Genomic DNA, 17,846 nt, shown 5'->3' on the forward strand with positions numbered 1-17,846 from the left:
TGATTAGGAAACAACATCAGCGCAAGTTCTTTTTTGTTTAAATTAAGCTACAGAATGAACGACTTGTAAAGTGGTTTTCCAAACTTGTTCAAATATGTATATGATTTTTTTCATAACTTTATGTCTGTTACAGTCAACAGTGAAACAGAGAAAAGTGATTCATCTTTGGTTACATTATTCTGAATGTATTCCCATATTAAGATATAGAATACTACACATATATATTAAATGTGTATATTATGTGCTTTATTGTGTTCATGGAATTAGCTCATCTCAGACTACGGTACATAGGATGTCATGTTTATGTAGATTGAGAATAAGAAGAGTATACAGTGGCGAAATCAGGACACTCTCACCAAAGACAGTCACTGAAGAGCCAGAATAAAGAGAACCAGGAAGTCAGAGAGGAATAGAAAAATAGAGGGGTGGAGGCGCGGGCCCCCCTGACTTCCTGGTCTTCAATCTTAGTCCCTGGGAGGCCCACCCTGCACCTGCTGTCTCCTACTGCCTCTCATCAGAAAGGCATTTACAGAGTGCTGTGGCTGCGGGCCCCTTCATTAGTGAGCATAATTATTTGTGCAAGTGGCGTAGGGCAAAACTGGCCCCGCATAAACAAACAGAAGGGCCGGAGGACTGTGAACAAACAAGACATTAGAGACAATCAACGTTTCCGATATGAAACCTAAAGCATACTTCAGATGGAGAGATGGACACACAAACACACACACACGGTCACAGAAAGAATAGAAAAAGCACATCAACAACATAAAACATAAATGGGAGAATACAAATCCACAGTAATGTCTTAAGTCATAGATGCATTATCCTATAAGCAGATGTGTTTAACCTTCGACAATAAACAACGTAAAACACAATTATTCAGATATCAGGTTTGAACATTGGATTAGCCTAATCCTTGTATTGACAGCTCATACACAAATAACAAAGCTTAACTACTTTCTCATCGCTCTTCCTGTTCAATCTTTAAAAGTGCAAATAGATTTTAAAAGAGAGAAAGCAAAGAACATCAAAACATATTCTTTAACTAAATGACCATGTTAACATGCAAAAAACACATCATTCACATATTCATGAGTTTGTGTGTGGGTGTGTTTGTGTGTGTGTGTGGGCTCCTGTCCTTCCCACAGTTCATCAACTCCACAGCATGACAACTATTTATCCGACCAATGTTTCATCTGCCAGCGCTAATTACTGAGCCATGACAACCTCTGATACACAAACACACACTCGCTGGCATGAACATGTGAATAATGTGTTTTGAGTGTGTTTATTCATTTGAGCTCCATGTAAGTCTTTTTAAAAACATTAGAAGAAGAGATTTGAAACTCCTCTGTTACCTCGAGTCAATCTAGCTATTGGCTGTCATGTCTCCCACATCCACAGGTGCTGCTGCACAAACACTGTGTGCCCTTGAGCAAGGGTCTTGACCCCTATTGGCTCATGCGGTGAATCTTCCATAGCTGACACAGTGCTGCTACCAGCCTGTTAGACAATATAACAAACACTGTACACACAGGGACAAATTGTTGACCCTAATAAAATAGCTTGACCACATACAAGTTCACACCCCTCTGTGTGGGCAGAAGCAACAGCAAATATTGACACTTAAATAATGCATTAGACACACTACATGTCTTTCACAACACGAGAAACAGCCACGCAAAAATAATTTAAAACTAGGACATTACTAGAAATGACTAGCTGCTGATCATTTTTTATTCTGTATAAAAACAATTTCATTTTTTCTAGAAATACTTTCAAATCTGCTCAATAAATCAAATGACTAACCTACAGTATGTATTTGCCGGTATTCTCCAAATGTATACAGATTATGCAATATTTATTGGATCTATGAGCACTGCAAATTAGACTTAAAGTTTGAACTCCATAATGGTTATGGTACTTATTTATTTACTAAGTTACCAAATATCAGCTCAGTCTCTTGGTTATTGCCACTGAATAGTTTGTGAGGCAGCATTAGAAATAAAAGGTCTGGGCTCCTATGACACAACATTTAAATCACAGTTTTGTTCTTATATGCCGAAATAATAATAATTAAAAAGGTCAGACAAACAAGCAAATGGTCTTAGCTGACAACTAGAAAAGTCTTATTTTTGTGGTACAGACTGAGAATTGGTAAACTAAAGCAACATTATTTACAATACGCAATAAAGCAAAGCTGACAAGGTTGCATTGCAAATGTATTACTTACGGCTTTCACAGCTTTATACACTCCACTCAATTATGCAATGTGACACTTTCAATACAACTATGCTTATACTGAATTACAAAAAGCATTTTCTCATGATAGTTCTTGAGCAGTATTTTGTGCCGTTGTAGCAAAACATGAACATATTGTTTGAGGAACGGAAATATTTGCCTTTACGGCTTCAAATGTAGCGCACATTGATGAGCAGATACAAATGACACACAGACACATCCAGACAGGCGCTGTGCTTTTAAAAGAATGAAACTCCATTCATTTCCACTTTTCTCTTCCATAATAAAGGAGCACACAGACTGACTAATGTATGTTTGTACAGTATACAAAAATACATTAGTCAGTCTATACGATGCGTCCTTGTCGTTGCACCAAACTGAAGCTTTTTCTTCCTCTAACTAGGCAATCACAGACACATTTTTTCAAAGCCGAAATCCAACACTGTCCTCTTTAACGGCGATCAAACACACACACAGACAAAAAACACACTTTGACAAACACATAACACATAAACCATTAAAGACTAATTGAATCTAATTTATTTAGTTTTCTGGAAAGAATCATTTAAGGCAGAACTTCCCTAAGCCCCCTCAATAAATGACAGTCATACCGTTTTACTCTCTTTTCAAACACAATTAAAAAATAATATATAAATATATACACACTGCAAATGACATGCATATAAGGAGTTCATTTTTGAGCCCGATCTCAGGTCATTAGTAACCCACCATGACGCTGTGGAGTTGGAGGGTCCGCTGGCGACACACAGGCCCCTGGCCATTTATTCTATATTAAGTCTCTAATGGGCCCTCTCTCACACACACTCCCTCTCTCTCTCTTCCTCCCTCTCTCCCTCTCTCTCCTGACACACAGCATGCAGGCACAGCACTGGTAAAATATGCACAGAGAGTCCAGTGCTCACACACAGACAAAGCCATTCAAATGAATGGTTATTTATTCGCTAAACGAGGATCTGGGTGTTTAATGTTCCTTGGACGTTAGGTAGTTTTCTGGGGGAGGCAGAGCCATACCCCTACGGCTACAGACATCATTTATTTTACACATAGCCTAATACCGCACGCTAGGCAGCCGCTGAGAAAAATGGGCTTTGGAAGTGAAAAGGAGATATAAAAGAAATAATGAATGATTTTTTTGGGGGGTGTAGTGTTGGTGATGGGAGGGGGGTGAACACATTAGAAGTTACAGCAGGGAGAGAAGCAAGGGGCTTACAGGGCTTAAAGCACCCTCTGTGTGTTTGTGTGTGTGTGTGTGTGTGTGTGTGTGTGTGTGTGTGTGTGTGTGTGTGTGTGTGTGTGTGTGTGTGTCCGTGTGAATGCAAATATGAAGAGGAAGAACAATAGAACAACAGAGATAGAAAGAGAAAAGTGAACACAATCATCCTACAATTGTGTATTAAAATGTGTGTGTTTCAGTGTGCATGTGTGTGTGTGTGTGTGTGTGTGTGTGTGTGCGTGCGTGCGTGCGTGCGTGCGTGCGTGCGTGCGTGCGTGCGTGCATGTGCGTGCGTGCGTGCGTGCGTGTGTGTGTGTGTGTGCGCGCGCGCGCGCGCGCGCGCGCGTGTGTGTGTGTGTGTGTGTGTGTGTGTGTGTGTGTGTGTGTGTGTGTGTGTGTGTGTGTGTGTGTTGGACTCTAGTATATCAGTGGGGAGCCAGGTGATACCTGGTTGTGTGTGAGGCTCAGGATGCATCTGCATCTCATCCAAATGCAGAACATCATTACATCAGAGGGGCTCCTCTACATGCATAACAATACTTCCCAAAAATGCAACAGCGCTAGAGTGATGTATCCAAAACAAAAAAGCCATCAAAAGTAACTTTATTTTTTTTTAAGGAGACATTGTCTATTCATTTATACATTACTTTTGGCAACATGTCTACATGTTTCTCACACTTCTCTGTTTCAAAAGACTATGCAAGTTATCATGTTTTAAAAACAACGAACAGAGGGAAGTGGACCACATTATATCCAACTTTAATCACCATGATATATTAAAAAGAACCAGTCAGGGTAATGAGGCCATTAATGTAAGTAATAAGGGTGTTAATTAGCAAATATTTATATGTCTGCACACAAGCCTATTATCACATAAGATATATACTTAGAAGAGTCTCCATGTAATCATGGCGTGAAATGGACACATTTTAAATGTATTTAATGGAGTTGTAAATTGTCTTTAAATGTTATTGACATGAAATGGTTATTTAAACTAATACTCTCGCAGTTAACATGTTCGACTGAGCTTCAGATAACTTCATCTTTATTGGGATTTCTGTCTTGCAGAGCAGGGTTCATTATTCCCTTAATTAAAGGAGGCCAGTATTGAACTACCTTCAAAATTCCAATATTAAGAACGATTTTTACCATGCTTCAAAAGAAAGATTATCCATAATATTGTTTGTTAATTGGTTTATATTAAAGGTAGGGTAGGTACGTTTGAGAAACCGGCTCGAGATACACTTTTTGTTATATTCCATGGAATGCTCTTAACATCCCGATAGCAATGAATATCTTAAGTGATTTGACAAAAAATCCATAAAAAAATGTCATCTGTGGAAGCCGTAATACTGTAAAAAGCACGACCAATCATTTTAGCCGGCCCGGCTAAAATAACTGGATGGCCTACCTGCCTGTCAGCCTTCCATCTGTGCACAGACTTATCTCGTGCCCTCATTGGTCATGTGCGCGTTCGTGTGTGTTGGAGGAGGGGCTCTGTAAGGAAGTGGCAGATTTTCTCCGGTTGTGTATTTTCAAATTCTAGCGATCTCGAGCCGGTTTCTCAAACTTACCTACCCTACCTTTAAGGTTTTGATTTGACAAACGGTAAAGTAATTGGAATCCAACATTTGTTCAGTTTTACAATAAAAACGTACCTCCTTATCTGTGGTCACTGAAGTGAGTGCTATGGTCATCTCTCCATCAGAAAACTCCTTCAGCTCCAGAGTCAGCAGATGCTCCAAGTCTACATCCAGTCAGCACACAAACAGACTGACAGTTATATAAGACACACACACAAAATACAAAACAATTTCACAACAGACAGAAAAAAAACACAAGCATGAATGCCCTCTCCAGATGTGAGAAGTAATTGAAAGGTTGTTGAAATACTTGGAAAATGTGCCATCAAGCTAAATGTTACGATAGATAGATAGATAGATAGATAGATAGATAGATAGATAGATAGATAGATAGATAGATAGATAGATAGATAGATAGATAGATAGATAGATAGATAGATAGATAGATAGATAGATAGATAGATAGATAGATAGATAGATAGATAGATAGATAGATAGATAGATAGATAGATAGATAGATAGATAGATAGATAGATAGATAGATAGATAGATAGATAGATAGATAGATAGATAGATAGATAGATAGATAGATAGATAGATAGATAGATAGATAGATAGATAGATAGATAGATAGATAGATAGATAGATAGATAGATAGATAGATAGATAGATAGATAGATAGATAGATAGATAGATAGATAGATAGATAGATAGATAGATAGATAGATAGATAGATAGATAGATAGATAGATAGATAGATAGATAGATAGATAGATAGATAGATAGATAGATAGATAGATAGATAGATAGATGGATGGATGGATGGATGGATGGATGGATGGATAGATAGATAGATAGATAGATAGATAGATAGATAGATAGATAGATAGATAGATAGATAGATAGATAGATAGATAGATAGATAGATGGATGGATGGATGGATGGATGGATGGATAGATAGATAGATAGATAGATAGATAGATAGATAGATAGATAGATAGATAGATAGATAGATAGATAGATAGATAGATAGATAGATAGATAGATAGATAGATAGATAGATAGATAGATAGATAGATAGATAGATAGATAGATGGATGGATGGATGGATAGATAGATAGATAGATAGATAGATAGATAGATAGATAGATAGATAGATAGATAGATAGATAGATAGATAGATAGATAGATAGATAGATGAATAGATGAATAGATTATCCCACATTTTCAACATTTTGGATAATAATGAACTTGCAATCAAATTCAGGACACTTGGCATTACAAGTGAATGGGCCATAATTAGTTTAATGCTTAATAATATGACAACTCAAAATATCTGCTGTAAAAAAAGCTCTTTAATACATATTTAAAAGGTGTTTTTAAAAGGCCTATCCTTCACCTGTTGCTGTCTATGATGACAAGGATGATAGAGAACATTACCATTTTTATTTTTCATTATTGAGTTGCATGAAGGACTGCAAATCACAAGTTAAGACACAGTCCCACAATGCAAGAGAGATTAGTTGCAAGCCACATCTCTCTGTGTTCTATGTATAACTCTTCTGTTACAATTAAAGCCTAAACAGCTCTGTGTGTTCAAATATGCACCTTGCAGCTTTGCCACGTCATGTTGAGCGGCAGTGACATCACTCCATTGCTCCCAGGATCTCATGAGCTCCTCTAGTTGAGCTGAACGACGGCCGTGTTTGATCCACAAAGCTTCACTTTGCAGCTGTAAGGCCTCTGTAGACACACAAACACATAAACAAATGTGGGTGAGTCCAGGATGCACATTTAGTTCATGACTTCATTGTGGCTCAATAACAGCGTGGGTGATGATGATCAATAGAAGTTATCGGGTTCATGATGCATTTCTGCCTTTCAGAAACTTGTCTGAACTTCTACTGTAAGGCAACTTACCAGCACTTTTATGTTGATGTTCAAGAGATTGGTAAAAGCAAATCCTTGATTGATAATACTGAATCGATAAAAGTCATGGATTACTGAATGCCCTTTTAACCTTTTGTACAGGATTTAATAAACAATGACAGATTGACAATGTAATCTTTCAACCACACTTAAGCCATCATGACCAGGGAGAAAACTTCTGACCAAAATGTGTCATCTCAAAACTCCAAGGTAAGGTTGTTCTTGTACTGTATGTGCACAGGGCTATCACTGAGGTGCCACACTAGTAAGTATTAGTACAGTATTCTGCATTTTATGAATGGCAACAACAATCTTTTTGGAATATTTCTTTGTACTATTTCTGGTTTCAAATATGTTGTGCTTTGCATGCAGCACTACATATTTCCAATTGGTCTTAATCATTTTAATCAAGAAAAATCCCAAATATGCAGTTTATAGAAAAAGCTGCAGTACAATTATACATTAACATTTACTGTACTATTAAGAGAATGAAAAAAGTACAAAGAAAGTTGCTTGTTAACCGTCAGTTCTATTTATGAACCAACAAACTATTACATGTCCCTCTGGTAACATCTTTCTTAAGAAGATGTTTATAAGAATCAGGGATAAAGCTGAGCCACTGCCTCTTTAGGAATCAATGAGCCTGTAAATGCATGTCCAAAGAGCTCTCAGAGAGAAATACAAGAACTAAACTACACACATAACTCTATCTGTTTCCCTGAACTTAACCTAGCTCTTTTCCCTTCACTTTATCCACCTTAGCCTGTCCATCTTTCTGTAAATAACCGTGATATCCGGCAGAGAAGAGAAGCAGCAGAGTGTTATTGAACAAGGATCAGTCATGTCTCCTGACCGACCTTGCACAGCTGCTTAACACTGACAACGTGAGTACATGCTTGGCAGGCTGTAACTGACAACACACACACACACACACACACACGCAAACACACACACACACCAAAAGGTACTACCCTGTCTCTGTTCTGCCAAATCACTCACAAGTATTTGAAAGCAGCTCTAACTGGTTAAACTGATATGATACGATGCAGTAAACTAGTACCTATATTGTTACTTGTTAATATCATTGTACATAAGCCCACACAGAGACACTCTGTACTACGTTGCAAGACTCTCATACAACCTCCTCTCTACTTTCTACAGTTTTTTTAATTGGCTTTCTATTCGTTTCAAACATTTATTGATTTCTCTTTGATTTCCTGCAACAACTTTTCTTTCTTAAGTGTAAAAAATGTGACTGCCTGATAAAACAGAAACAACGCAACAGACTAAACTAACCTGAATAAAAAAAGAGTCACATTACGGGACTGTGTCTGTGTGTCTTTGGGCACTCTTCCTTACTCACACTCACCACCCCTCATCTCTCTCTTTCTCCATCTCTCCTGGTGGGTGTTAAGCGAGTCATGTCAGGGGATTTGTGTGTGTCCTCCTTCATCGCCCCATTACTCCCCCTGGGGGGCGCCTGCGCCTCCCTCACCTCCGAGAGTCTCCCCCAGCGCTGCTCCGATGTGCTCTGATGCCTCTTGAAGAATCTCCCCGGCGACTGTCGACACCGCGGACGATGCCCGATCATCCCCTGCGTCCTGCTGCCCGCCATGATGGACCACTCGCAGGATGCTGGACTCCAAGGTGTGGTACTCAGAGCTGGAAGAGTGAGAACATGGGGGTGAAGGGGATGTGCATGGCTGCAGGGGAAGGAGCCATGATTGTGAGGCATTTGCATAAATAAAACTCCCCTTTGGGTCATGAGTGATGAACACACGCAGGCCTGAAATGCACTCCAAACACATTCTCAGTTTTATTTTTCCATCAACAAATACAGTCTTCTGAGCCAGAACCCCCTGTGTCCGGATATGTTTGTGAGCTAAATGGGTATGTGTGTGTGTATGTGTGTGTGCTTCAGCATCACCAGTACACATAGTAATAAGTGTTGCTCCATTGATACATAAACCTCATTTTAATTCACTAAACCCTCTTTCAGGTAAGATTTTAACGACTCCCCGAGAGTCTCATCTTTAAAGCAGTTAAAGATCAGTTGAAGTAAAACCGACCTGGTGTGTGTGTTTTGACGCAATGTGTGTGCATATATAAATGTGTGTTTACCTATCTAGCAGTCCATCTCGCAGAAGTGTGAGTGAGAGTTTTCCGGTGTGATGGAGCTTTACGAGGTCTACATCCTCCCTCCACACCAGCGAGCTCTGAGAGATTTTCACCCTCTGCAGATACCTCACCGTCTCCTCGGGCAACGCAGCGTCACAGTGCGGGCGGCACAGCACCGGCACACACACCCCACCTGATGTTTCCTTCTGGAACACACAGACACACAGAGAAAATCAAGCCAGATTTAAAAATGAAAAAAAACAAACATATTAGAATCCGATTACCAACTAAATTAAGCAATTTTTAAGTTTGATTTGATAAAATAAACATTTTAAATATAAGTCCAGTATGTTATGAGAGCACGAAAAAGTGTTAAAATCTGAATAATTTGGTCAATATTTTACAACAATATTTTTCTAAAAATGGTATCTTAATATTTAAAGGTGGGGTAGGTAAGTTTGAGAAACCGGCTCGAGATACACTTTTTGTTATATTCCATGGAATGCTCTTAACATCCCGATAGCAATGAATATCTTAAGTGCTTTGACAAAGAATCCATAAAAAAATGTCATCTGTGGAAGCCGTAGTACTGTAAAAAGCACGATCAATCATTTTAGCCGGCCCAGCTAAAATAACTGGATGGCCTACCTGCCTGTCAGCCTTCCATCTGTGCACAAACTTATCTCGTGCCCTCATTGGTCATGTGCGCGTTCGTGTGTGTTGGAGGAGGGGCTCTGTAAGGAAGTCTGAAGGAAGGGGTAGATTGTTTCCGGTTGTGTATTTTCAAATTCTAGCGCACTCGAGCTGGTTTCTCCAAAATTACCTACCCCACCTTTAAGTAAGGAGCATTTAAGTGGGACAGATTGACCTCTCTCTCTCTTGAAACCAAACTGAAAGCCATTTTTGTAGTTAATGAATTTAGTTTGATATCTGACTGATTTGTAGGTATTTTCTGCCATGGTGCCACTCCACAATTTAGGCATATTTTTATATTTGCCAAAGCAACACTCAGGGTTATCTGTTTTATTATTGTAACATTGTGATAAACCATAACAATCTTGCTAGTTCTCAAATGATTCAGATGAAGTTTTGGGTAATAGGACTGTTCTGCCCTTACAGCGCGTATCCCTATGCGTAGCTAGACAGTTAGCTAACATTTAAAAGTCCTCCAATAAAGATGCAAGGTTTTCTTTCTTGACTTTACTGTTCTTCTTTTACTTTGTAAAACTGTAACAATACAGAAATAAAACACATATAAGTATGCAGGCTTTACATAACATATAAGTAGCATTGTACAAACGACACACATACTCCTATTAAAGGAATTAGCTATCATTAGCATCACTATTAGCTAGAAATAGCACAGATCACCATTAGCTAAATTAGCACACATTAAACTAGCTTCAGACCAAAAGTTACACACTTCAAACATTCTGCACATGAATAACTCACAGACAAATAGTCTCCAAGGCTCAAGCATCACAGACACGAACACAGTTTACATGACGTCTCTGCTCCATGTGTTGATCTCCATGTGTTGATCTCCGTGCTCCGTTTACAAAGATCCTCGCAAACCAAGGAGCGCTCACTCTGAGCCAAAAAACATGTCCCAACTCTATAAACATAGAAATAGGCAGCACACTCCCCGCTTGAGATAATAACATTATATCACGACAAATACAATTGAACTTGAAAGGGAATGTCCACTGAAAACAACATATTAAGAGTTCTTTCTCTAAGACTCTGCAAGAAGGACAACAATTTCTGTTACAGGCCTAAGGAACACCTTGGCTGTCCCGTCCTTCACAATCCGCACTTCTACTTTGCGGACCCTCTTGTCACTGCTTGGAAAAGTCTTAACAACCAATCCCATTGGCCATTCGTTCCTATGGGCTTGACTGCCTTTGAGAAGGACGACGTCTCCTTCTTTGACGTTCGGCTTGTCTTGCGTCCACTTCCTGCGGCTCTGCAGAGTAGACAGATACTCTCCTTTCCATCTCTTCCAAAAGGTGTCGGCAAGGCACTGAACTTGCTTCCATTGCTTTCCGAGCAACTGAGCTGTATCGAAGTTTCCAGGAGGTGCTGAAACTGCACTCATTTTCTGAGTCAGGAGCATTGAGGGGGTTAGAACTGCAGGCATATCTGGGTCAGTAGACACAGACACAAGGGGTCTTGCGTTGATGATCGCCATCACCTCTGCCATGAAAGTGCTCAAAACCTCATGTGTAAGACGTACTGGTCCCGTCTGAAGCAACATTGCATCCAGAATGCGCCTGGCTACTCCGATGAGCCGCTCCCAGGAACCACCCATGTGGGAGGCATGAGGGGGGTTGAAAACCCAAGAGCATCCTTTCTCCTGGAGGTACTTCCTGATTAATGTGTCGTCTGTGTTAATCCTTAACTCTTTTGAAGCCCCGACGAAGTTAGTCCCTCTGTCAGAGCGCAGGAGCTTTGCTGGACCACGAACAGAGAAAGATCTTCTTAAGGCATTGATAAAACTGTCTGTTGACATGGATTCAATCAGTTCAATATGCACCGCTCTGGTAGACATGCATGTGAAGAGCAAAGCCCAGCGTTTGCTGTCTGCAGCCCCTCCTCTTGTGCGTCGTGTCATGACCAACCACGGCCCAAAAACATCCAGTCCAACATTGGTGAACGGAGATTCGGGTGTTAGTCTGTCAGCTGGCAGATCCGCCATCTTCTGATCTTCCAACCTTCCTCGCAATTTGCGGCAGGTAACACACTTGTGGATGACAGAAGATACCAGATGTTTACTCCCAACTATCCAGTATCCAGCTGCTCGAATAGCTCCTTCTGTAAAGTGTCGCCCTTGGTGAGCTACTTTTTCATGGAAGTATCTGACAAGCAGTGTGGCGATGTGATGATTGCGTGGAATGATCAGAGGGTGTTTTTCTTCTTCTGACAGCTCAGCCGATGAAAGACGACCTCCAACACGAAGAAGACCATCTTTATCCACAAATGGATTGAGCTTCTCAAGTGTGTTTTGCTTGGACCAAGTCTGTCCGTCTTCAAGACATTTGAATTCCTCTTTGAAGGCCTTGTGCTGGACAGAGCGGATGATCAAAACCTTGGCTTGTGAGAGTTCACTTATGCTGATTGTTTCTCCGAAACATTCCCATCCTTTCTTTCTTGCTTCGTCAGCCTTGCTTTTGAAGGAAGCGGCAACATGAATGAGTCTGGCTATGATCTGACAGAGCTTTTGCCAGCTTGAGCATCGCTCAAAGTGTTGAGAGCTCAACATGAACTCTGAGACCTTGGTTGCCAGTGTAGACACTTCAGGACGCATCTCGTTGTCATCTTTGGACCTGACGAACACCGAACACCCGAGATTGTCTGTAATCGCAGTGCAATCTGTGTTCTGCTTACATGCAGGGAAGGTGAGACTAGGATGCTGTGTCATGCCACTGAAGTCTTCTTTAACATGAATACTGTTTGGACATGGACTGAGATAAGATGTGCAACCGTTGTGCAGTATGTTGGTCTTGTAGACATTGACCTCTGATGGTTTGTGAGCTATCCCCAAGCATACTTCTCCCACAATGACCCAGCCTAGGTCTAGCCGTTGTGCGTAAGGTGCATTGTGCGGTCCATTGATTTGCTCACGTACTTTGTGCACCCTTAGGATGTCTCTCCCTAAGAGCAGAAGGATAGGAGCGTTTTGATCTACTGGATGAATCTTGTTAGCAACTGGCTGTAGGTGTAGGTGATGTAGTGCAATCTCTGGAGAGGGAATTTCTGCTCTTTCATCTGGCACCATGTCACACTCAATTAAGGGTGGTAAGGGAAGCTGTACTTTCCCCTCCACAGACTCAATGACAAAATTAACGGCTCTCCTACCTGAAGTCTCTGACTTCCCAGAACAGGTGTTCAGGGTGTATGGAGTGGAGTTACCTTTAACTTCAAAGAGGTTGAAGAACTCTGTCTTGGCTAGTGACTTGTTACTTTGTTCGTCCAACACTGCATACATCTTCATTGCCTTCTCCTTTTCCCCTGCAGGATATGCTTTCACCAAGATAATTTTGGAACATGAGCGTGAGCTATAACCCTCCCCACAAACCTCCGTACACTTTGAGGTCACTGATGAAGATGAGCTTTCACTTTGCTCCCCGCTTTTGTCTTTCCCAGCCGTAGCACTCTGAGCGTTTAAAGGAGGAGGGCCTGGATGCAGTGCGGCGATGTGTCTGTCACTGTTGCACTCGAAGCATTTGACAGTCAGTTTGCAATCTTTTGCCATGTGTTGAAAAGAACCGCAACATCTATAACAGATGCGATTGTCTCTGAGATATGCTTTGCGGTCTTCAAGAGTTTTCTCTCTAAAGAGCTTACATTTTTTCAGTGGGTGTGGCTTCTTGTGAATTGGACACTGGCGATCTGGCTCATCCAATTTTTTAAAAGTAGGACTGCTTTGGGTGTCTGCTGGCTCTTCTGGGATGTCTGTTTTGTGTACAGTCACAGAGGCTTTGTTGCTTGGTGTGGATATAATAAAGCTTGGATCGTTCTTAATCTTTGCTTGTTGCTGGACAAACTTGGCGAAGACAGAGAAAGGAGGGAAGGCTACTCTGTAATCCTCCTTGTACTTGCTTCCAATGCTGGTCCACCTCTCTTGCAGATTATAGGGAAGCTTTTCCACTATTTCTCTTACCCCACGAGCTGTATCCAGGTACGAAAGCCCTGGCAGAGCACCTTCGTCCTTAGCACACTCAAGTTCGAGGAGAATGTCGCCGAGTTCTCTCAGTTTAGCATTGTCTTTGTTGGTGAGCTTCGGAAAGTGTTCTATTTTCTTGAGCAGTGCGTCTTCAATGACCTCTGGCGCCCCATAACACTCTTCAAGACGTTGCCAGATCATGTTCACACCTGCTGCAGGATTGAGTACGTGTACTGCACGAATTCTCTTTGCTTGTTGCATGGAGTCGGGCCCTAGCCACTTAGTCATCAAATCTAGCTCTTCTCTGGCTGTGAGATTCAAGTCCTTAGTGGCACTTATAAAGGAGGCTTTCCACGACCAGTAATTTTCAGGCTTGTCATCGAATTGAAGAAGACCTGCACTCACCATTTCTTTTCTGATGAGGTATCTTGCGAAGTCTTGTGCACTTTGTGACTCATACTGTTGATCAGCGTGCTTCGGAGTACTGTGAGGGTAAGTATTTGATGTCGGTTCATTTTTTAAGTCTTTGTAGACTGACTTAGCTTGAGGTGGTTCAAACGTCTTTATTTTTCTTTCCTGTGCCTCCACTGCTACCTGTGTATGATGCGTTCCGGAACAGGTGTACTGAGACTGAGCTTGAACATACTTGGAAGTGCGTTGGACTGCACTGAAGCGCTCACCTTCAACAATGGGTTCTCGACTTAGCTTCACGCTTTCAGCATCTGCTTCTTCATAAACTGCAGCTTCAGCTTCAGCTGCAGCTGCAGCTCTTTGGCACTGGAGCAGATGTAGACTGGCGTCAAAGTCAGCTTTTTGCTTTTCCAGGTCTGCCCTCTGTTTCATCACGTCAGCTTCTTTTTCAGCATAAGCTAATTGAGCATGAGCTGCTTTTGCCTTGGCATAGGCTTTCGTGGCTGACGAACTTGTTGCTGATGATCGCTGAGACGATCTAGAGGCTGCTCTGGATGAATATGACTTAGCATCAGAGGCTTGAGGATGTTCTTGCCACTTGGCTGTTTGATCCACAGTCTCTGCTTGCTGTTCTCCACTTGCTTCTTTGTGCGTAGTGGTGTCTTCATTATTATAGTTTTTCCCTGAGCGTAGACTCATGTTGGCTGTGTAGTGTACTATTACTTGAACCCGCCGTGCTTAAAGGAGTTATGCCCCAACTATACAGGAAACAATAACACAAATCATACAACAATGCATGAGTACAATTTTGTTTGCAAATTTGATAACTATTTAAGTAATTTCAAACAATGGAGTATGCATTTTAAATATGGAAAATGGAGGAGCTGCTCACAGTTGCAATACAACTAAAATAACTTAAGGATGAAACAGCTCCACTCCAGATCCAGGAAAAATAGAATAAGTGTAAGAAAAACATTTTGATGTCTATTTGTGAAGTGTAATCGGCTGTTCAAAAGTCACAATTTCATTGACATCTAATCTTGCAGGTATTGATTAATTTCCTGTGAAAATAAAATGGTTAATATGTTGATTAATTGTATATTAACTGAAACAGTATCCTATGACGACTAGCATATATATTTAAGTACAAAAAGAAACACATTCTCACAAACTTAATTTGTGTTACCTGGCTGAGATGCAGTGCTATGCACAGTGTTGCAGCCACAGTATCAACATCTGGCTCTGGTCCGCCTAAAACAGCATGGATGGTATCCTCTGATGCATCTGACTGGAAACACACACACACACACACACACACACACACACACACACACACACACACACACACACACACACACACACACACACACACACACACACACACACACACACACACACACACACACACACACACACACACACAAACTGTACGTCATTGTTTGATTGGATGGCTGATATAACTGTCACTTGAAACTCCTTGAACCAGCATGACGACTGCAGCATTTCGAAACCAACAGTATTAATTAATAATAAAATCATGATACTGCAAGGTTATGCTCATTTTTAGAAGAGAAAATATTCAATAAGCACTACACTAGAGACCAAATCAGTTGTAATAGTGATGCAATGTTCGAAATAATAATGATAAACGTTTTCACTGCTGACTCAGAGTAACGCTCTGTATTAGAGAAGTGATGAGTTCCATTCATTTCACTAAACAATGCAGACAGACACTCCCCATTTAGGTTAAGTGGACATTAATGACAGCTCCATTACAGAGATTAAGCATTCATCTCTTGGTAAAAAAGGCAGAAAATTAAGTTTCTCCCAACGTTTGTTGACTGGGACTCTTTGTATTAGAATTTAACATGGCATTCCGGCCTTGGTTTTTAAATACAGATATGCACATAGAGTTACATTGAAGCACACATCCAAAAGTCAAGTGTCTGGCCCTTCAACAGCTGCTTGTGAGAATGTGAAAAGTACATATTTGTATGGAATTTGAACCATAATAATAAAACATTTGCTAAGGCTTTCTGTTATTGACATCCTAATTCATATGCTTACTGAAAGTTATCATTTTGGATAATTGGGATCAAATGACGCTCACCCACATCCCCACAATGCACTGGGTGTTCTGCGTCAATCAGAAATGTTTTATCTCACACAGATAAGCTGACTCACCATAGTACAAGCCTGCCCTGCAGCCTGCACCATTAATCAAGAAGCAAAATGTGGATACAATGAATATCCCGTCTATCATAGCTCATCTTAATGGGCTTGTAGGATGCTTTGATGGGAGAGGATGGCGCGGTGGAGGGGAGGAAGCACGCTGATAGAAAGCTTTGATTATTCGTGTTTCCTGGAATTTTTATACCCAGACTGGCAACCCACAAGTCACAAGCAGAGTTTGTATCTTAGCATCTCCCAACATTAGTCTTGCAGTCCTCGACCAAAAAACTTCCTAGAAGTCCATCACGACTGTCCAAATGTGTATTTGAAGGGGTTCCATTTTTATAATTCTGTGTTCTTGTCGTCACCTTAGCCATAGCTTTGTCCATTTGCTAAACATTCCATCAACGTTTTTTTTCATTTCTTCTTTTTTTAAATTAAGAACATCATTATTGTAAGTAAATGCAGTTGCAAAGATTTACATAACAGGTCATTCCTGCTGAGCAGTGGAGATGTATCTTATTCAAGCAATGTTGTTGTATGGATGAGTATGAGACCTGGATATCAAACAAAGTTGAGAAAATGTTTTTATAAATTTGAAGAGGAATACAAAAAACTCATGGCCTACAGGTGTAGGTGTAATCTGCTGCTATAACTTACATGTCCTATACATGTTACAGATAACAGCAGGCGCACATGTTTTTCCGTTGTGGACAATCTCCAGATTTGATTATATATATTTCCATTATACGCTTTTCATCCAAAAACAAAGATGACTAAATGTTAACTGCGATAGATTGACTATAGTGACACAATCAATGAAAGTCAATCGCTGCATTGAAAGTAGAAAATCAGTCTAGCAACATATGGTGTGCTTTGGAGAAAGGTCAGCAGGAATATAAATGTGTAGCTAAGCCCCCCAGACTACAATAACTTACAGTTACTTACTTTCAAGTGGTTGATACATTCTCAAATATCACCTTGATGCTGAGCACATTTGACAGATCAAATAGATAATGGAGTCCGGTGATTTAAGGGAGCTTTATGCTATGGATAGCAGAAATAAAGTACCGGTAATAATGCATACAGAATGGAGGTGGTGTCTTGTTTCTGTAGGGCCTTACCAGATTCATATGGCCAGATGGATAAATGAAATGAGTGGAGAAGAAATGACAGACCAAAGCACAGATAGGGAGGCTGAGAAAGAGACAGGAAGTGACATTGGAGGAAGGATGGCAAAGAGTTCTTCTAAGAGGCTTATGAAGAAGGAGACTGAAATATAGGTGTTGGAATGTGTTCGATAAGTCAGACATGTAAAGGGGATGGTGGGGAAAGGAAGAGGAGAAAATGTGGCATAGACGGGTGGGAAAACATGATAAGGAAGAAAAAAGAGAAGGAAGGAGGTAGAAATTAGATAACAGGGAGTGAAGACGAGAGGCAATGAGTGGGAATGGAGGGAGAGAGCACTATGGAGCGGAAAGAGGAGATGGT

Source organism: Trematomus bernacchii, unplaced genomic scaffold (genome assembly GCF_902827165.1).
Source record: "Trematomus bernacchii unplaced genomic scaffold, fTreBer1.1, whole genome shotgun sequence".
NCBI lineage: Eukaryota > Metazoa > Chordata > Actinopteri > Perciformes > Nototheniidae > Trematomus > Trematomus bernacchii.